This window comes from Tenebrio molitor, chromosome 1, assembly GCF_963966145.1.
Source record: "Tenebrio molitor chromosome 1, icTenMoli1.1, whole genome shotgun sequence".
In the NCBI taxonomy this organism is placed as follows: domain Eukaryota; kingdom Metazoa; phylum Arthropoda; class Insecta; order Coleoptera; family Tenebrionidae; genus Tenebrio; species Tenebrio molitor.
This window is the reverse complement of record NC_091046.1, coordinates 18,900,475-18,917,297: the sequence shown is the minus strand read 5'-3', so window position 1 is coordinate 18,917,297 and position 16,823 is coordinate 18,900,475. Positions and strand designations below refer to the sequence as shown.

The following is a 16,823-nucleotide window of genomic DNA, read 5'->3' as shown; positions in this document are numbered from 1 at the left end:
ACATCCCTCGGCGCGCCTCGGGATCTAATCTTCGCGCTCTGGATATAATTATGAACTTCTCTACCTAAGTGTATAATATACTAGGGACCAGTTTATAGAAAGAGAATTAAATATAAATTTTAATGTGCGATTAACCCATGAATCCGAAACCTCGATTGGTTCAATCTGGTCACGTGTTCAGTTAATCTGGCATTTGATTACGATTAACTTAATTTCGCTTGTATAAATAAAGTGGCCCTAGGAGTATTTGACAATAATTTGAAAACTGTCACAATTTAATTGACATTTATTTTATATAGGTGTTTTTTTTTCGTTGCTGTGATATGTTAGCAATGTTGCCGCGTTTGAAAACTACTCATTCACACCGAATTTCGTCATATTCAACACTGACGAAGAAACGGCTTTCAAGCGTATTCGTGAAAGGAATGTTTGCATATCTGTTGAGGGCACCTTTGAAAGTTGGCTCATACAATTATGTCCCACATCAATAACAGGATCATTTAGTTTTATACGTAGTTTAGTTGTAACTTCTAAAAGCTCTTGCGCGTTAACGAAAGGCCAAAAGCAAAAAAAAATTCTTCATGTTTCATGATTACCCTAAATTTTGTACCTTCTTTAGTGTCCGTACTTTTTGACCACCAACAACCTCACTTAAACTACATATTTTCGAGCGATCAAATCAAATTAATTTGTAATTGAGTCATCCATGGATTTGAATCCGTAGGTAGGTCTTTTGCGATTGATATGTCGAGATCTAACCTGTGTTTCAAGCTGTGTTTATTGGAGCGTGGAGTAACGACATGGATAACTCGATTACAAATTAATTTGATCGCCCTTTATTTGTAAAACTTTCTTTCAAAATTTAAAGCAATTTTTTAATTTATTTTTTTAATAAATATAAAAACAATTACAGAAACCTCATTATAATATTTTATAGTAGAACAGTTTATATGACTTTATACGAAACTGATTAGATAAATTCGTTATTTTTATAACAGCAGTATTTACGTCGCAACGAAATGGAAATAAATTTTATTAATACATGTAGGTATTTAATTTTTTTTTTATTTGTTCTTTTATTCTGGTATGTTTCTGCATAACGTTTTAGTCATTACTAGTTAAAACTTTAAAAACTAATTTTTACAAACAAGAAACGTACAATCAGGTAAGATTACTAGATTAGTACCGTCGGCAACTTGTCACAATATCAGAGTCAAAGCATGTAGGTACCTTCTCCAGAAAACTTTACACGTACCTTTTACTTCAAAGTGTAGCGTAGAGAATCAGGCTACACATTATTTACATGATTGTAATAGTCTGATTTATGTATTTGTCAAATTACCAAAACACAAAGCCACTTTATGACAGACTCTTTTAACTAAACTAACCTAAACATAACACACTAACTTTTGCTGTGGCCTTGATTCGGCCTTGATAGAAGACACGGAAACGCGAACATGAAATGTAATTATAGATAAATATAGTAAACTATAAAACCAGAGATCAAAGCGCCATCTACTTAATGTGTACACTTTAAATATGCACCTACTTCATTATAATACCAAAAATCAGTTACTGCTCATCCCAACGTCAACTACTTTTATTATTTAATTTAAATAATACAACTTGGTATATGTCAATTACGCAACGCCATTTAGCCCACCGGGAGTTTATTTAGTGATTCGTTTTCGATACTTTAGTTATACCACCACCAATACCCACTTTTTACGGAAGTAGACAATCGTTCGGGCAACCGACGTTCAAACTTGTAATAGGGGACAGACATCATAAGCTACTCATACAAAAATAAGGTTAAATGTATAAATGAACGATGTGGTGATTTGCCTTATTATTTTTTTTACATTTATTATTATTTTATCATTTTAATAGTTAATGATTTGTATTATGAACATCGACATTTGGAACAATCGGACAACTGTGAACAACATATGTAAATTTTGTAAATCTCAATTTTCTGTTGTAACAAGACTATCTCCAACAGCATTTAATTACACAAGGCAACAAAAATGTCTTTTTATAATCTGCGTCTCTAATAGGTCTATTATTGTATTCAATTTGGAGTCGTTTATGGCTATCTCTTAAAGCACTCCTACTTTAATAGATCTCTAAGAAAATTTTTATTAATATTTCACTGTATTATTGTCATTTACACCAAAAAACTTTCAATATTAATGTTCAAACTCTACTTTTTAACATATGTTGCAGATGTAGTTGCATCCGTTACCTTGAATTACCAATTAATACAAAATTGAATAGAATTTGAAAATTATTTTTTTTTTATTTAAAAATTAAAACAAGGGTGCAAATTCTAAAAAATAACATAAAAAACTCGTTTTATAAGAGCATTGGCGCACTCGTTCCATAGACCTGGGACTCGTGCGCCAAATCAACCCTTATAAAACTCGTTCTTTAATATACTATTACATATATTCAAATTGTGATAAGTAGTTGTCACTTTCTTGTGTTACGTGAAAAATTTTGGCTGTTTATTCGTTGTATTGTAACTGCCTCTTTTTTTAAATTTTGGCTTAATTTTAATGAAAATTTTACACCCGCGAATTCTATAATGATTTTAATGAAATATTCTATTATGTTCAAAGATGCTTTCTGGTTTTTAGAAGCAGCTATTACTACTTTTTTACATATACCTACCAAAATTTGCATAGATTCATAAAAATAATGAGTAAAATATGATAACACTATGAAGCTAAGACTAACACTAAGACTAACTAGGCATAAACAATATAGAAACATACATAATTACATAAACAACTTTGTAAAATTTTGATATACTGTGTTACTATATCCTAACAAAGATACAATCATAGTTCAAATATGTTCAAAATATGACATCAGGCTTTTTCTAAAGTTTAGGTAGGTACCTAATACTGCGGTATTGTGAAGCAATTGCTCACATCGAGACAGCTTCTTTTAATGAAATGACATTCTTTGACAAACGCGTTAGAAATCCCAAAAAATTAACTGCTTTTAAAATTGTGTCACCTCTGTTTTCTTGGAACATGTGATCAACACCATTTCAACAATTATTTTTCAACTTTTTCATTGTCCGTGATTTGTCATATTTTTCCAGCGACTTTCACAAGCAAATAAAAAGTATGTACCTACGTACCTACGTGCAACTGCAACGTCAACTTCCAGTTTACAATGAATTGTTGAATGTCGAAAGAAACTTTGCTGCGTACCTAATAATATCCCAAGTCCCAGTGATTTAGTACTGAAATGAAATTTAAGAGGCTCGGGAAAACTGATACTTTAGCCTGGCGACAAGAGTAAAATATTCATTGGAAAAAACACTACAGTAAAACATGTATTCGAAAATTTTTGAGAGTTGATATACAGGGTCTATCAGAACTGGCAGACCAAAATAATACGTGAATTCATCATCTTCTGGTAATAATAGGAAAAATCTTCAAAAAAATCTATCTTAAATAGTGATTAGGAAAGAAGCAGTTTAAACTAACCGATCCTGTTGTTGATGTTAAGTTACCTATAAATTAGTTTTCCTGCTTTAGTTGTAACTATGGACGCATTTCAAACGATGCATATGCATTGTTTGTGCAAAGACGGACGTTTTTAGGTTATAGTATCGAGCGATCCATTGAATTTGTAATTAGAGTTGGCGCTGGAACTGAAGCCGTAGGTCTTTTTGAATCGATACACTTATTTGTGTATAAATTAATGTTACAAAATGCTACAGTGGAGTCAAACGAAGGGCCCGTTTATGCTTAGAACAAAATGATAAACACTTTCAGCATCTGTTGTAACATTGTTTAGTAAAATAAAAATTACTATTGTAATTTTTTCTTCATCCCTCGAATCCTTAATTCGCCATTTTCTCTTTTACAATTGTCATTAAATGTGACGTTTGCCGCGATAGTTCAAAATTAGACATGCGTTGACAGTTCCAGCGCCAACTCTAATTACAAATTCAATGGATCGCACGATATTTGACATAAAAACTTTTGACCACACAAACGACAGTATTTTTAAGAGACTAGTAAAAAAAGACACTAAACTTAATACTCCTGAGCAGCAACTGTGGCACTCTCATCATAACACGCATATCAGAATATTCTGAAGAAGTAAACATTAAGCTTTTTTAATGACTTTTGTAATTGTCAGAAATAATTTAATAGTTATTTGTATCACTAGGCCAGAAACTGCACGTTTGCGAGCATGAGTACGGTTTGCAGTACGAGTCGCCAGACGAGTATTGTAAGTACGAATGCTCGCAAAACAGTTTCTGGACGTGTGATACACAAAATTTTTCATGCCGACTTCTGCGGATTTTTGTTAAATGGAAGTTAAAGCACTTGTTTTAATAATTGGTATTAGGGACTTTTTTTGTGTTGAACACTTACATTTAAACATTTAAATTTTAAAATCAACATCGCTCTTGTTTCCTGACATTTATTAAATTTAATTAATTTGTTTTGTTTTTGACATTTTCCTGAAACATTTGTTGTAATAAATACACCAGCCCATATTCAAGAAGTGGTTTGAAACGTAATTTTAGTTAAATATTGCTTCTTTGTAGTTTGTACGTTGTTATAAATGGAAAAACATTTTTAACGAGCCATCCACAGAACAAACATTAACGTTTGATAGAATTCTGATAACAAATGCCAACCGAAACCGATGACAACTCGAAATCCCTACTTTTAGCCGGACTAGGCCGGCAATGCATGTGTTTCTGGACGATTTCGAGATCTGTAATTTACCAAATTCCAGCCGGAGGCACGAAAAATAATTTATTATGACATAATATTCAATTATTATGTTTTTGCAATAATCAAATTTGTTTCGATAGTTAATATACAGAGCGCCCAGAAATGTGGTAGCAAGTTTTTCGATTGGTCCTGCAAGATGACAGTTTTTTACAGAGACCTTTTTTATGCATGCCAACGCCGCTATCTAAATTGAGATAAATAAATGTCAAGAATTGTCAAACCTAAAACATTCAAATTTGAATTTTATTAAAAATGTTCAAATTGACCACCATTATGCTCAATGCATAACTGAACCCTTCGAGCAACATCTGGACAAATTTTAGTGCACAAATCGGGGGTAAAAATTGTTCGGAAAACCTCCTTAACATATTCTTTTGAAAAAATTCAAAAATTGAATGTTGCAAGATTGAACAAATTTGGCTTTTCGAAAGTGCCATCTTGTGACAGTTTGTGTAAAAGTTGCTACCACATTTCTGGGCGCTCTGTATTAATTTTTTCTAATTTTGACACATAAAGTGACACTTTTCAAAATTAATTGACGTTGGGAAACGTCACATTTTTCGTAACTGGTTACGAAAAGTAAAATCTTTCCTAACTAGTTAGGAAAAATTTATTGTATCATCAATTTGACACTGTCATATTTTTTGTTTTTAAGCAAAATAACCGTGCCTACTTACTATGGCGGACAATAAATTTAGGCCGGCCTGTCATTGAGTTGACATCAAAATGTGAAGCTGGCATTATGTTCAACTAACCCCATTTTCGATTTTTGTCCTTCTTGTCATCGTGACAGCGATAATCAAAATTAAAATTGGGAAAAGAAGCGTGCACCAGAGAGAAGTGCTACTATAAATCAGTTATGCTAGTGCGTCATGATCTGTAAGTTACGAAAAAGGCGAAGGAAACGCCAAACAGCTTGAAAACCTTCAGTTTGACCAACTGACACATCAGTCATAATGACAATAAATGGTCGCTTGCATTGACTTTTTTGAAATGTCAGAAATTCGCCGGCCTAAATTTATTGTCCGCCATAGTACCTACTTGATATTTTAACACAATAATAATTTATTATTAATGAAATTCATTACTTCGTTTAACATTTGAAGAAACTTTTTTTTGTCAAAATTAGAAAAAATCTTGTATGTAATACTTTAGGAAATGTAATTTTGTGTAACTCGTGTGATTTTGCGGGATCTCGCTGCGCTCGTTCCGCAAATATTCCACTCGTTACACAAAATAACGCATTTCCTAACTGGTTACATAAATAGCCATTATATCTACACGCGATTGGTCAATTAAAAACGTTCTTATTTTAAAATCCAATGAGGATGGATTTAAAAAAATATTTTTCCTATTGTTGCCAGAAGATGATGATTTCACCATATTATTTTGGTCCGCTAGTTCCGATAGACTCTGTAATCCAGGGTCTGTATACCTAGTTGAGAATAAGAAAAAATATAATTATTGAATTTCAAAAACTCAAACATTTATTTCAGACTGAGTACCACCAAATTATTAGGGTGTCCAGAAAGTTCTAAGCGGTTTCACGATATAAAATAAATGTAAAATCAATTGGTAATTTTTGTTAGTTTTTTAAAATATGAAGTACACTTGTTCATAAACAATTTGACGTTTCTCAGTTAAATAATTTTCAATCGGTTACATTCTGATCATTGATTGTTTACATGGAAAAAGAACGAAATCGTAATTTAATGTTATACAGGTGTCCCAAAATTGGCGTACAAACTACTTACTACCTTATCGAGGATGTTTAAATGTATATGGAAAAAATGTTTTCGACAAAAAAATTAATTATTTTTATTATTATTATTAACGGTAAACAATAGTATATTACAGTACGAGTGGAGAAACTAAAAGATACACCCACGCGTGTGTCGGATTTACACACGAGACGAAGCCGAGTGTGGAATGACACACAAGTGGGTGAATTAGTTTCTCACGAGTGCTGCATAGCGTTTTGTTCAATCCTGCCAGTGAATTTTGGAACACAATTGAAATTTTATAATTTGTGCAATTTATATCATAAAACATAGTAGCCACTTTCGTTGTCATGATCTCTAAAAAAAAAAACAATTGCAACAGTGAATAAACTTGACAGAAATTACAATTTGACGTTCTTTCCCAAAAAACGTGCAATTAATTAAGCAAGATGGAGCAACAAAATGGTTTCATTGTTCCTGATGATTAAAGCTCGGATTCTATGCAAATTGCATATTTGTTTCTATGACGTATATAGACAAAATTTTGGGTTTTCTGGGCCTCGACTTCGTCTCGTGCTCTTATTTGCTAATAATTGGTCTTCTGACCTCATTTATGGATGTTTTCGTTCATTAGCAAAAAAATTTCCGATAAAAAATTTTGCACTTGGGATATAATATGTGATTATTTCATTCATCATCATTTTCGACCAATCGTAAGGCTTTATTTTTTGAATTACAGCGATAATTTTTCGATAATTTTTTATTGTCCTTCAAATGTTTTTTTTTTTTTTATTTTTAAGACAACGGCGAATACTAGTGTCACATTTTTTATTTTTATATCAAATGTCAACATGAGTCGTCAACTTCTGACGAGCAACTTGCAACCATTTTAAAAAATGACATTCGTGGTTGCTAATCAACTTTCGTATTACAACTCGATCATTTCGAAGCACTCAAGTGAATATTTTTCGACTTTTGCACTTTTCAATGTCAGATTTGATTTGTATAAATAAAACAGTCTCTGATACTGTTATAACTAACCTACCGGACTCAAATGGATAATGTAATCGAACATCTACCGGACAGTATAAAATAAAACATTTTAAATCGTGAATTTTGACATGAAATAAAGGAAAAAATTGTGCTTATTTCATGGTGTATTATTACTGGAAATTATTATTGCACGTAAAAAAAAAGGATAGAGATTTGCATAATATTAAAATGGGTGATATGCCGATGTAATTTGTATCCTTGTATAGTCCCCTTTCCGTAAGCTGTTAGCTCAGGTAGCATGTAGGGTGGTTGTCTACAACGTGAAATTTTAACGTTGAGAAATGACTTCATTTTTTCGTTTTTTTTTCAACTAATATTCAAGTAGGAAACACCACTTTTCGTCTGAGTCACATTCATAACAATATCTAGTGAATGACGTGAGATATTTTCAATATCTCTTTTCATTTTGCCTACACAGCTTCCAAGCAGAGCATTTTATTTGTGGTTTTTCAACAAATTCGTCAAAAGAAAATTATATTTTTCTCTTCATAGTTCACTAATAGAAATGTTCATAATGTATGTAGTAAAGAGAGAAAACGTTCATTTCGTACTGTTTTCTCAAAAAACGAGATCGAAAATCCACTTTTTCGACCGTTTCAAACTCAGGTAAACGCGTCATTCTGAAAATGCATATTTTGCATATTTTAAGCAACTTGGGCATATTTTGAGAAAAAAATGCATATTAGTGCATATTTATTCAAATTTCCAGATTTTTTTTTTGTTAAAAGTATGGAATAAATTCATTAAAATTTAAACATTTTTTTAAATCTTTGGACGGGTCAATTTTAGTTTATAAAAATATGTACATATTTTTAATAATAAAAAATAATACCAAACAAAATTCCGAGTCATTTGTTTTCGTGTGATGACGTCATCGGTAGTCAAGGAGAAAATTTGGAGCCTGGCGTTTGCGGACGTCATGGTGATTGTGGCAAAAAGTGAGAAAGAGATGAAAGAAATGATGAGGAACCTGGAAAAGTATGTGAGGAAGAAAAAGCTGGAAGTGAATGTTGAGAAGAAGAAGATGATGGTGTTCAACAAGAGAAAGAGTAAGAATGAGGAGAGCGAGTGGAGGTGGGAAGAAAGCAAGATAGAAAAAGTGAGCGAATTCAAGTACCTGGGCTACATCTTTAACGAGAGAGCCACGGACAAGGCGCAAGTGAGAGAGGTAGTGAGGAAGGCGAACAAGGTAGTTGGATGCGTGTGGGGAATAGGAGAGAGAAAGTGGGTAGGTGAGTTCGGGAGGAGAATGATGATGTTCGAGAGCGTGCTGATGTACGGAGCAGAGATCTGGGGATGGAAGGAACAGAAGGACGTGGAGAGAGTGCAAGAGAAATATTTGAGATAGGTGCTAGGAGTGGAAAGAGAAACACCAGGGTACATAGTGAGGGAAGAGTGCAAGAGGAGCAAGTTGAGAGTGAAAGCGGGAAAGAGAGCGGCAAAGTTCGAGGACAGAATAGGCGGAAGGGAAGAGTGCAGGATACTGTCTGAGTGCTACAGAGAAAAGAAAAAGAGCGCAGATGTGAAAGAGAGAGAGAATTACTGCAGGAGGAACGGATATGCCAGTGAGGAAGTGGAAAGAATGAGAGCGGAAGGAAAATGGATGAGCGCGGAGATGAGCGAGAGGGACAAAGACACGGACAAGCAAGAGAGAAGGGAGAGAATCAGAGAATCCAGGTACAACAGGGAGTATGAGAGATGCATGACAGAGGATGTACCGGTGTACCTGAGGAGAGAGAGCGCGAAAGAGAGGAAAATGATGGCGAGGTTTAGATGCGGGAACGAAGAGAGAGAGAACAGGTATTGGACGGAAGAGGAGGAGAGAAGGTGCAGAATGTGCAGAGAGGAGAGTGAGACGATCGAGCACATGTGGAGCGGATGCAACGAAATGAGACAGAGGGAGCGAAAGTACAGGGGAGAAATAGTGAGCGAAGACGGAAGGGAGATAGGTTGGATGAAAGAGATATGGAAGAGGAGGGAAAGAATAGAAATACAAATGGGCGGGGGATAGAAATAAAAATGTTACTTTTATATTTTTGGAATTGTTATTTTTATGTTTATATTGTAAGCAGGAATCTGAAAGCCCGTAGGGCAAATAAAGCATATTGATTGATATTGATTGCGTCGAGTGCAGGTTACAATTATTATGGCATGAACGGTTGTGTCATCAAAATTAAAAAACACGTGGCTAAATTCCTGAAACAAAAAGGTATTGAAATACAGAGCGACGAAGAATTCACAGAACTGTGAGGGTTGTGTTTATGGGAAACAGGACCAGACCAACTTCAAGCCGAGGAAAAATAGACCCGAAAAAGCAGGAAAACAAATCCATGCAGACGTGTGTGGGCCGATGCAACAAGAGTCACTAGGAGGTGCGAAATATTTTGTTTGTTTCAAAGATGATTTTTCGAAATACCGCCCAGTGTTCTGTAGCTTGACTTATCTTAAGTTAGTTTATTGTAAGCGTTCGTTGAATACAGTTGTTCTCAATTTCTGTCTGTTTAATTTGCCAACCTCAACAATTGTTTATGATCAGTTAATGATAACTGACACTACTGACAGCAAAAGAACCAACCACTAATTCATCTGAAGTATTAGTTTCTAGCTCCAAAATGCCATTTGGGTGTGCGGTTTCCCTAAGGCTCTATCCTGTTCACGTAACTTGCCGCCGTACGGTATCAATAAGCTCCCCCGCTCAAGATACCTAGATACTTTTGAGATTCTTTTGACTGTTCTTCCCAATTCTCTAGTAAAACTCCAGAATTGATGAAATTACACTAGTCGATGTCACTTACAAAATTCTGGAGTTGAGAGTTGCCATGACTGTTGTCAAAAGATATGTCCTCACAAAGATACCTATCATTAGTTCATTAATCATTATGCATCTTCTAGAAAAGGCGCTTAAAATACTCTCACTTTGATGGGGACATGCTAATGAATTATTAATATTTTTATTTCCCTCCATCACCCGGAGGCATAGCAATTTTGCCGGAGTACAGACACTATTACGGATATTACTATCAAGTAATAGTGCAGTGCTAATCAACATAATTGGCGGCGTCTCGCCTCCACATGTTGGACTTTGTTGTGTTTTATTTTGTTCTGTGTCAATGTTAAGGAACTTCCTCACGATATGACATGAGTATAATAATATACCTTTTTGAATTTCAACTACCAATGTGTTTCCTAAATCCAGAATTTTTAAATTTTGTAGCAGGTCAAAGTGCCACTATTCGTTTTGGCCGGGGTAGGAGGCCAAGAGGTCCTACTTATGCTCGCGGGACAATAAGATCGCTGTTCGAAGATCAGGAACAAGCAACACAACGCACGGCATATGACGTCGCGACGCGCCCACCCTGCCGTAACCTTTTTTGGGGACGCTCATTTCGAAATAATTCAGTTTGTTTGTGCCGTCAGTCAATTCATTTTGAGTTTATCGGTTCAGGGTTCATTTTTGTTTATCGGATCACTTTCAGTTTTATTTCGGTTTCGCTTTCAGTTTCACTTTCGGTTTTCGTTTGTTTCTTTCGCGGTTTCTTTAGAGTTTTCATTGTAGAGTCTTTGTGCCAGCCAGTTTTGGGGCGGCTGGAATCACACATGTTAGCCCCTAAATTTTAGGCTGAGGTGGCCTCACGCCTCTAGGCTGTCTAGCTGCGGCCTATCTATTCATCGTTCGCTTTTTTCTTCTTTCTCCTTTCCTTTTCCTTCAATCCTTCCTCTTCTTCTTCTCAGCTCGGGTAACCGTACGGCAAAGTTAATTCCGATTCCCTTTTGTTCCCGTGACTTGCCGGAAAGTTATCTTCTTCTCTTCTTTTCCCTAACCTTCTTCCTTCATCCTTGTGGTGTCCAACCTTTTGAGATCCTGCGGGAAATTGCCGTCAACATCTATCGTGTGTTACGCGTGGACTCACCGACACATTACCGCTTCGACATCCGGATTTTTCGATCGGTGAAGTCCAACGTAAACAAACCGGCGCCATGTTCGACCATCTGTCATTTAGCGTGCAAGTGTAGGATCGCCGGAAGTTGTCATCAAGATGCGCGGTCAGTACAATAACCGGGACGCCTTATCGCCCAACGGAATAAGGTCCAGATCTTTCGGGTTGATCTCCTAGAGCCGGGGGTAGCCAAAAAAAAAAAAAACCGATCGCGAGCGGAAATTAAAGAGGACTCGGTCGGCGACCGCCGAGCGGGCGGCAGGTGCCGCAAGTCGCGAGCTGCGAATCACGTGCGTGGCGTTCGGGATCCGCAATCATCCCTGTGGGTGGATTGCCGAACGCCATGGCGCTTATCGTCCGGCGCTGCCAGCCTTCGGGGCCGTCGAGGAGCCCGAAGATTTACCGTTTTACCGTTTACCGTTTTGCCGTGGTCGAGAAACCCCTCGTCATCTAGCGAGATAGAGGTAATTATCCTTCATTAGCGAATTCACTTCACTAATTTTCGTCCGTTAGGGGTAGTTCGAGCCAGATTACCGTTACCGTACCGCGAAGGAGAACCGGAAAGTCCTCCTTCGAATTATCGAGAAGCAACCCCTTTCAGCGGAAAGGTAATTACCGAATCGATTGAGTTTCGCAACACTAACGACAATTCGTTAGGGGTTGTTCTTTAGGGTCAGCCGGACCAGGAACGTTGTTCTTTAGGGTCAGCCGGACCAGGAACGTTGTTCTTTAGGGTCAGCCGGACCAGTCATCGTTATTTGGGGCGATAGTTCGGACCAGGAACGTTATTCTTTAGGGTCATTCGTCGCCGCGTCGCTTTTAGGGTGATTGTTCACCAGGACTATCGTTATATGGGGTGATCGTCGCCACATCGTTCGTCAGAGTGGTCGTCGCCAGACCGCAAACCGTCCATTAAGGTCATCGGACCACGTACCGTTTCACCAAGGACTAAAGAAAATCGTCAAGGTCACACCACGTTACCGGCGTAAGATAAGTCGCACAATTTAATTGCGGATTTGCGAAAAATCAAAGAACGCCTCAAATATCCCGCTTCTCAATATTTAGAACCGTTTCAATTTGTAAAAATCTCGCATTTCAATAATTTCAAATTTTTAGAAAGACTTCACAAAGCTCAAGTTTTCAAATTTCACATTTCAATTATTAGTAGCAGTTCTTCTACTTCCAGTAAATTTGCAATTTTTTCAATTATAGAATCGATGTTAAATTAACGTTGTAAATTTATGAAAGCAGAAGACTGCGCTTCATTCTTGTTTCACGCATGCAACAGATTTTCCTTTCGTTTTTTTTTTCATCGGAGTTGTATTAATTTTAAGTTTATTCACAAATAAGTTACAAGGTCACCTGTAAAGGAAAGCTTTCTTGATAAGACCAGAATAAGGTATTGAATAAGATCATTAATGTGAACTGGTTCGAAATTTCAATTAACAAAATTACGTAGAGTAACGTTGCCAATTCCACGGACCAGTGCACACTTAAGTAAGCATTTCGAATTTCCTGGACTGTTGGACAAAAATTGAATAAACCAATTATTTAATTCGCAAGGAATTAAGTTCTTTCGTATTGACTCCGAAGCATCCGAGAAACTGAGCACTTGTCCCGGCAGCTGGACAAGCTTAACAACCAGCTCAAGACAATAGCTGCCTGGCGCCCATTTTTTTATAATCCGAACCCACGCCCTATGCCCCGAAAACCCCCTGAGAGCCCGGAGCTGTCACTGGCCACTTTTTGGTCACACAAATATTGACGCCCACAACGTGGGGCCCGATTTCCCGACTTTTTGGAGCAACCACAAATTTTCGTTTATCGCTCATCTTCATTTTCGCGAAATTTGTAAACCAATTTGGGCCTCGAGGGCTCGCTTGCATTTGACAGCCACAAATTTTGACGCTTGGATTTTCGAGGGCCTGTCAAGTCAATCGAGCCGCCACAAATTTTGACGCGATTTGTTAGGGGTGTGATTTGTCAACTTTGTAGCAGTCACAAATTTTGACGATTTTGCTTCCTCGTTTGAATTCCGCAAATTTGGTCAGTTTGGCTCATTCAGCTTTGTTTATCGTGTTTGTGACTCAACTACAGATTTGGCAAGATCACAGATTTTTCATTGTTCAACAATCGGAGCTTTGGGTTTGGGTTTCAGAGAAATTTCAGTTTTCAATTTTTTTACCGTGTAAGAGAAGCAGGAATTTTGCAGAGAAAATTAGCGGATTGTATTCAGTCTTATCTCGTGTCTTCACAGATAAGAAATTTTTTGAGAACGTTATCGCGCTGCGAAACACTTTTTCGGGTGACATGTTTGTTTGAGTTCCATCCTTGTCGCACAATCGGAGAAACGGTGGACATTTCGCCAATGTCAAGGTCAGACACTCGAAGACCTCCAAGTGTCTCTATGAGCGATTTTTTTGCGGATGACGTTCCGTGGAATCGTGGAAAACGCTTCGTCGCATTTTCACTTTCCGTTTTCGAGCGCTGCAGCGAAAATTGCGTTGCATTTTTTTTCGTCGAATTTTTTGAAATGATCGAGACCAAAAATTTTACCGTGGAGTTTGTTCAGGAAAAGTTTATTTGAAAAACCCCATTTATGACATATCCCGAATTCGACTTACATCATACCGCAGTACTCAAGTACTAATTGACATTGAGATTCAGTTTTCAATCGTTTGATACGCGCAGATATCAACTAGCCATTTTGTGGCGGAATCAAGACTTTTCCATTGAACAAATTTTGACGTTTTTGAGAAGACTTCATCTTCGTTTTGTGTAAAAAGAAAAAGGCAACCGCGTTACCTTTTCTTTTTTCTTTTTGAGGAGGGGGGTAGTGTAGCAGGTCAAAGTGCCACTATTCGTTTTGGCCGGGGTAGGAGGCCAAGAGGTCCTACTTATGCTCGCGGGACAATAAGATCGCTGTTCGAAGATCAGGAACAAGCAACACAACGCACGGCATATGACGTCGCGACGCGCCCACCCTGCCGTAACCTTTTTTGGGGACGCTCATTTCGAAATAATTCAGTTTGTTTGTGCCGTCAGTCAATTCATTTTGAGTTTATCGGTTCAGGGTTCATTTTTGTTTATCGGATCACTTTCAGTTTTATTTCGGTTTCGCTTTCAGTTTCACTTTCGGTTTTCGTTTGTTTCTTTCGCGGTTTCTTTAGAGTTTTCATTGTAGAGTCTTTGTGCCAGCCAGTTTTGGGGCGGCTGGAATCACACATGTTAGCCCCTAAATTTTAGGCTGAGGTGGCCTCACGCCTCTAGGCTGTCTAGCTGCGGCCTATCTATTCATCGTTCGCTTTTTTCTTCTTTCTCCTTTCCTTTTCCTTCAATCCTTCCTCTTCTTCTTCTCAGCTCGGGTAACCGTACGGCAAAGTTAATTCCGATTCCCTTTTGTTCCCGTGACTTGCCGGAAAGTTATCTTCTTCTCTTCTTTTCCCTAACCTTCTTCCTTCATCCTTGTGGTGTCCAACCTTTTGAGATCCTGCGGGAAATTGCCGTCAACATCTATCGTGTGTTACGCGTGGACTCACCGACACATTACCGCTTCGACATCCGGATTTTTCGATCGGTGAAGTCCAACGTAAACAAACCGGCGCCATGTTCGACCATCTGTCATTTAGCGTGCAAGTGTAGGATCGCCGGAAGTTGTCATCAAGATGCGCGGTCAGTACAATAACCGGGACGCCTTATCGCCCAACGGAATAAGGTCCAGATCTTTCGGGTTGATCTCCTAGAGCCGGGGGTAGCCAAAAAAAAAAAAAACCGATCGCGAGCGGAAATTAAAGAGGACTCGGTCGGCGACCGCCGAGCGGGCGGCAGGTGCCGCAAGTCGCGAGCTGCGAATCACGTGCGTGGCGTTCGGGATCCGCAATCATCCCTGTGGGTGGATTGCCGAACGCCATGGCGCTTATCGTCCGGCGCTGCCAGCCTTCGGGGCCGTCGAGGAGCCCGAAGATTTACCGTTTTACCGTTTACCGTTTTGCCGTGGTCGAGAAACCCCTCGTCATCTAGCGAGATAGAGGTAATTATCCTTCATTAGCGAATTCACTTCACTAATTTTCGTCCGTTAGGGGTAGTTCGAGCCAGATTACCGTTACCGTACCGCGAAGGAGAACCGGAAAGTCCTCCTTCGAATTATCGAGAAGCAACCCCTTTCAGCGGAAAGGTAATTACCGAATCGATTGAGTTTCGCAACACTAACGACAATTCGTTAGGGGTTGTTCTTTAGGGTCAGCCGGACCAGGAACGTTGTTCTTTAGGGTCAGCCGGACCAGGAACGTTGTTCTTTAGGGTCAGCCGGACCAGTCATCGTTATTTGGGGCGATAGTTCGGACCAGGAACGTTATTCTTTAGGGTCATTCGTCGCCGCGTCGCTTTTAGGGTGATTGTTCACCAGGACTATCGTTATATGGGGTGATCGTCGCCACATCGTTCGTCAGAGTGGTCGTCGCCAGACCGCAAACCGTCCATTAAGGTCATCGGACCACGTACCGTTTCACCAAGGACTAAAGAAAATCGTCAAGGTCACACCACGTTACCGGCGTAAGATAAGTCGCACAATTTAATTGCGGATTTGCGAAAAATCAAAGAACGCCTCAAATATCCCGCTTCTCAATATTTAGAACCGTTTCAATTTGTAAAAATCTCGCATTTCAATAATTTCAAATTTTTAGAAAGACTTCACAAAGCTCAAGTTTTCAAATTTCACATTTCAATTATTAGTAGCAGTTCTTCTACTTCCAGTAAATTTGCAATTTTTTCAATTATAGAATCGATGTTAAATTAACGTTGTAAATTTATGAAAGCAGAAGACTGCGCTTCATTCTTGTTTCACGCATGCAACAGATTTTCCTTTCGTTTTTTTTTTCATCGGAGTTGTATTAATTTTAAGTTTATTCACAAATAAGTTACAAGGTCACCTGTAAAGGAAAGCTTTCTTGATAAGACCAGAATAAGGTATTGAATAAGATCATTAATGTGAACTGGTTCGAAATTTCAATTAACAAAATTACGTAGAGTAACGTTGCCAATTCCACGGACCAGTGCACACTTAAGTAAGCATTTCGAATTTCCTGGACTGTTGGACAAAAATTGAATAAACCAATTATTTAATTCGCAAGGAATTAAGTTCTTTCGTATTGACTCCGAAGCATCCGAGAAACTGAGCACTTGTCCCGGCAGCTGGACAAGCTTAACAACCAGCTCAAGACAATAGCTGCCTGGCGCCCATTTTTTTATAATCCGAACCCACGCCCTATGCCCCGAAAACCCCCTGAGAGCCCGGAGCTGTCACTGGCCACTTTTTGGTCACAATTTTTAAAAAGATATTG

At 38.0% G+C, this 16,823-nt stretch overlaps 1 protein-coding gene and 2 long non-coding RNA genes across 6 annotated transcripts in view; 1 reads left to right on the top strand and 2 right to left on the bottom strand.

The window, feature by feature from the left end:
- hfw (leucine-rich repeat domain-containing protein hfw) overlaps positions 1-16,823 on the bottom strand; it is a 52,804-nt gene that overhangs the window by 15,909 nt on the left and 20,072 nt on the right. The window contains exon 1 of one of the 4 annotated variants that reach the window (XM_069039219.1): positions 1,256-1,463. The exons of the other annotated variants lie outside the window; for them this stretch is intronic. The gene's annotated coding sequence lies outside the window, so the exon portion shown is untranslated. Of the gene's footprint in view, positions 1-1,255; positions 1,464-16,823 lie in introns of those variants that run through there. 4 annotated transcript variants of the gene reach the window in all.
- LOC138122150 (uncharacterized) lies at positions 10,746-16,616 on the top strand. The gene is made up of 2 exons (XR_011156364.1): positions 10,746-11,948; positions 11,998-16,616. It is a non-coding gene; the product is annotated as an uncharacterized lncRNA (long non-coding RNA).
- LOC138122146 (uncharacterized) lies at positions 13,618-16,809 on the bottom strand. The gene is made up of 2 exons (XR_011156361.1): positions 15,028-16,809; positions 13,618-14,974 (listed from the first exon to the last, which is right to left on the bottom strand). It is a non-coding gene; the product is annotated as an uncharacterized lncRNA (long non-coding RNA).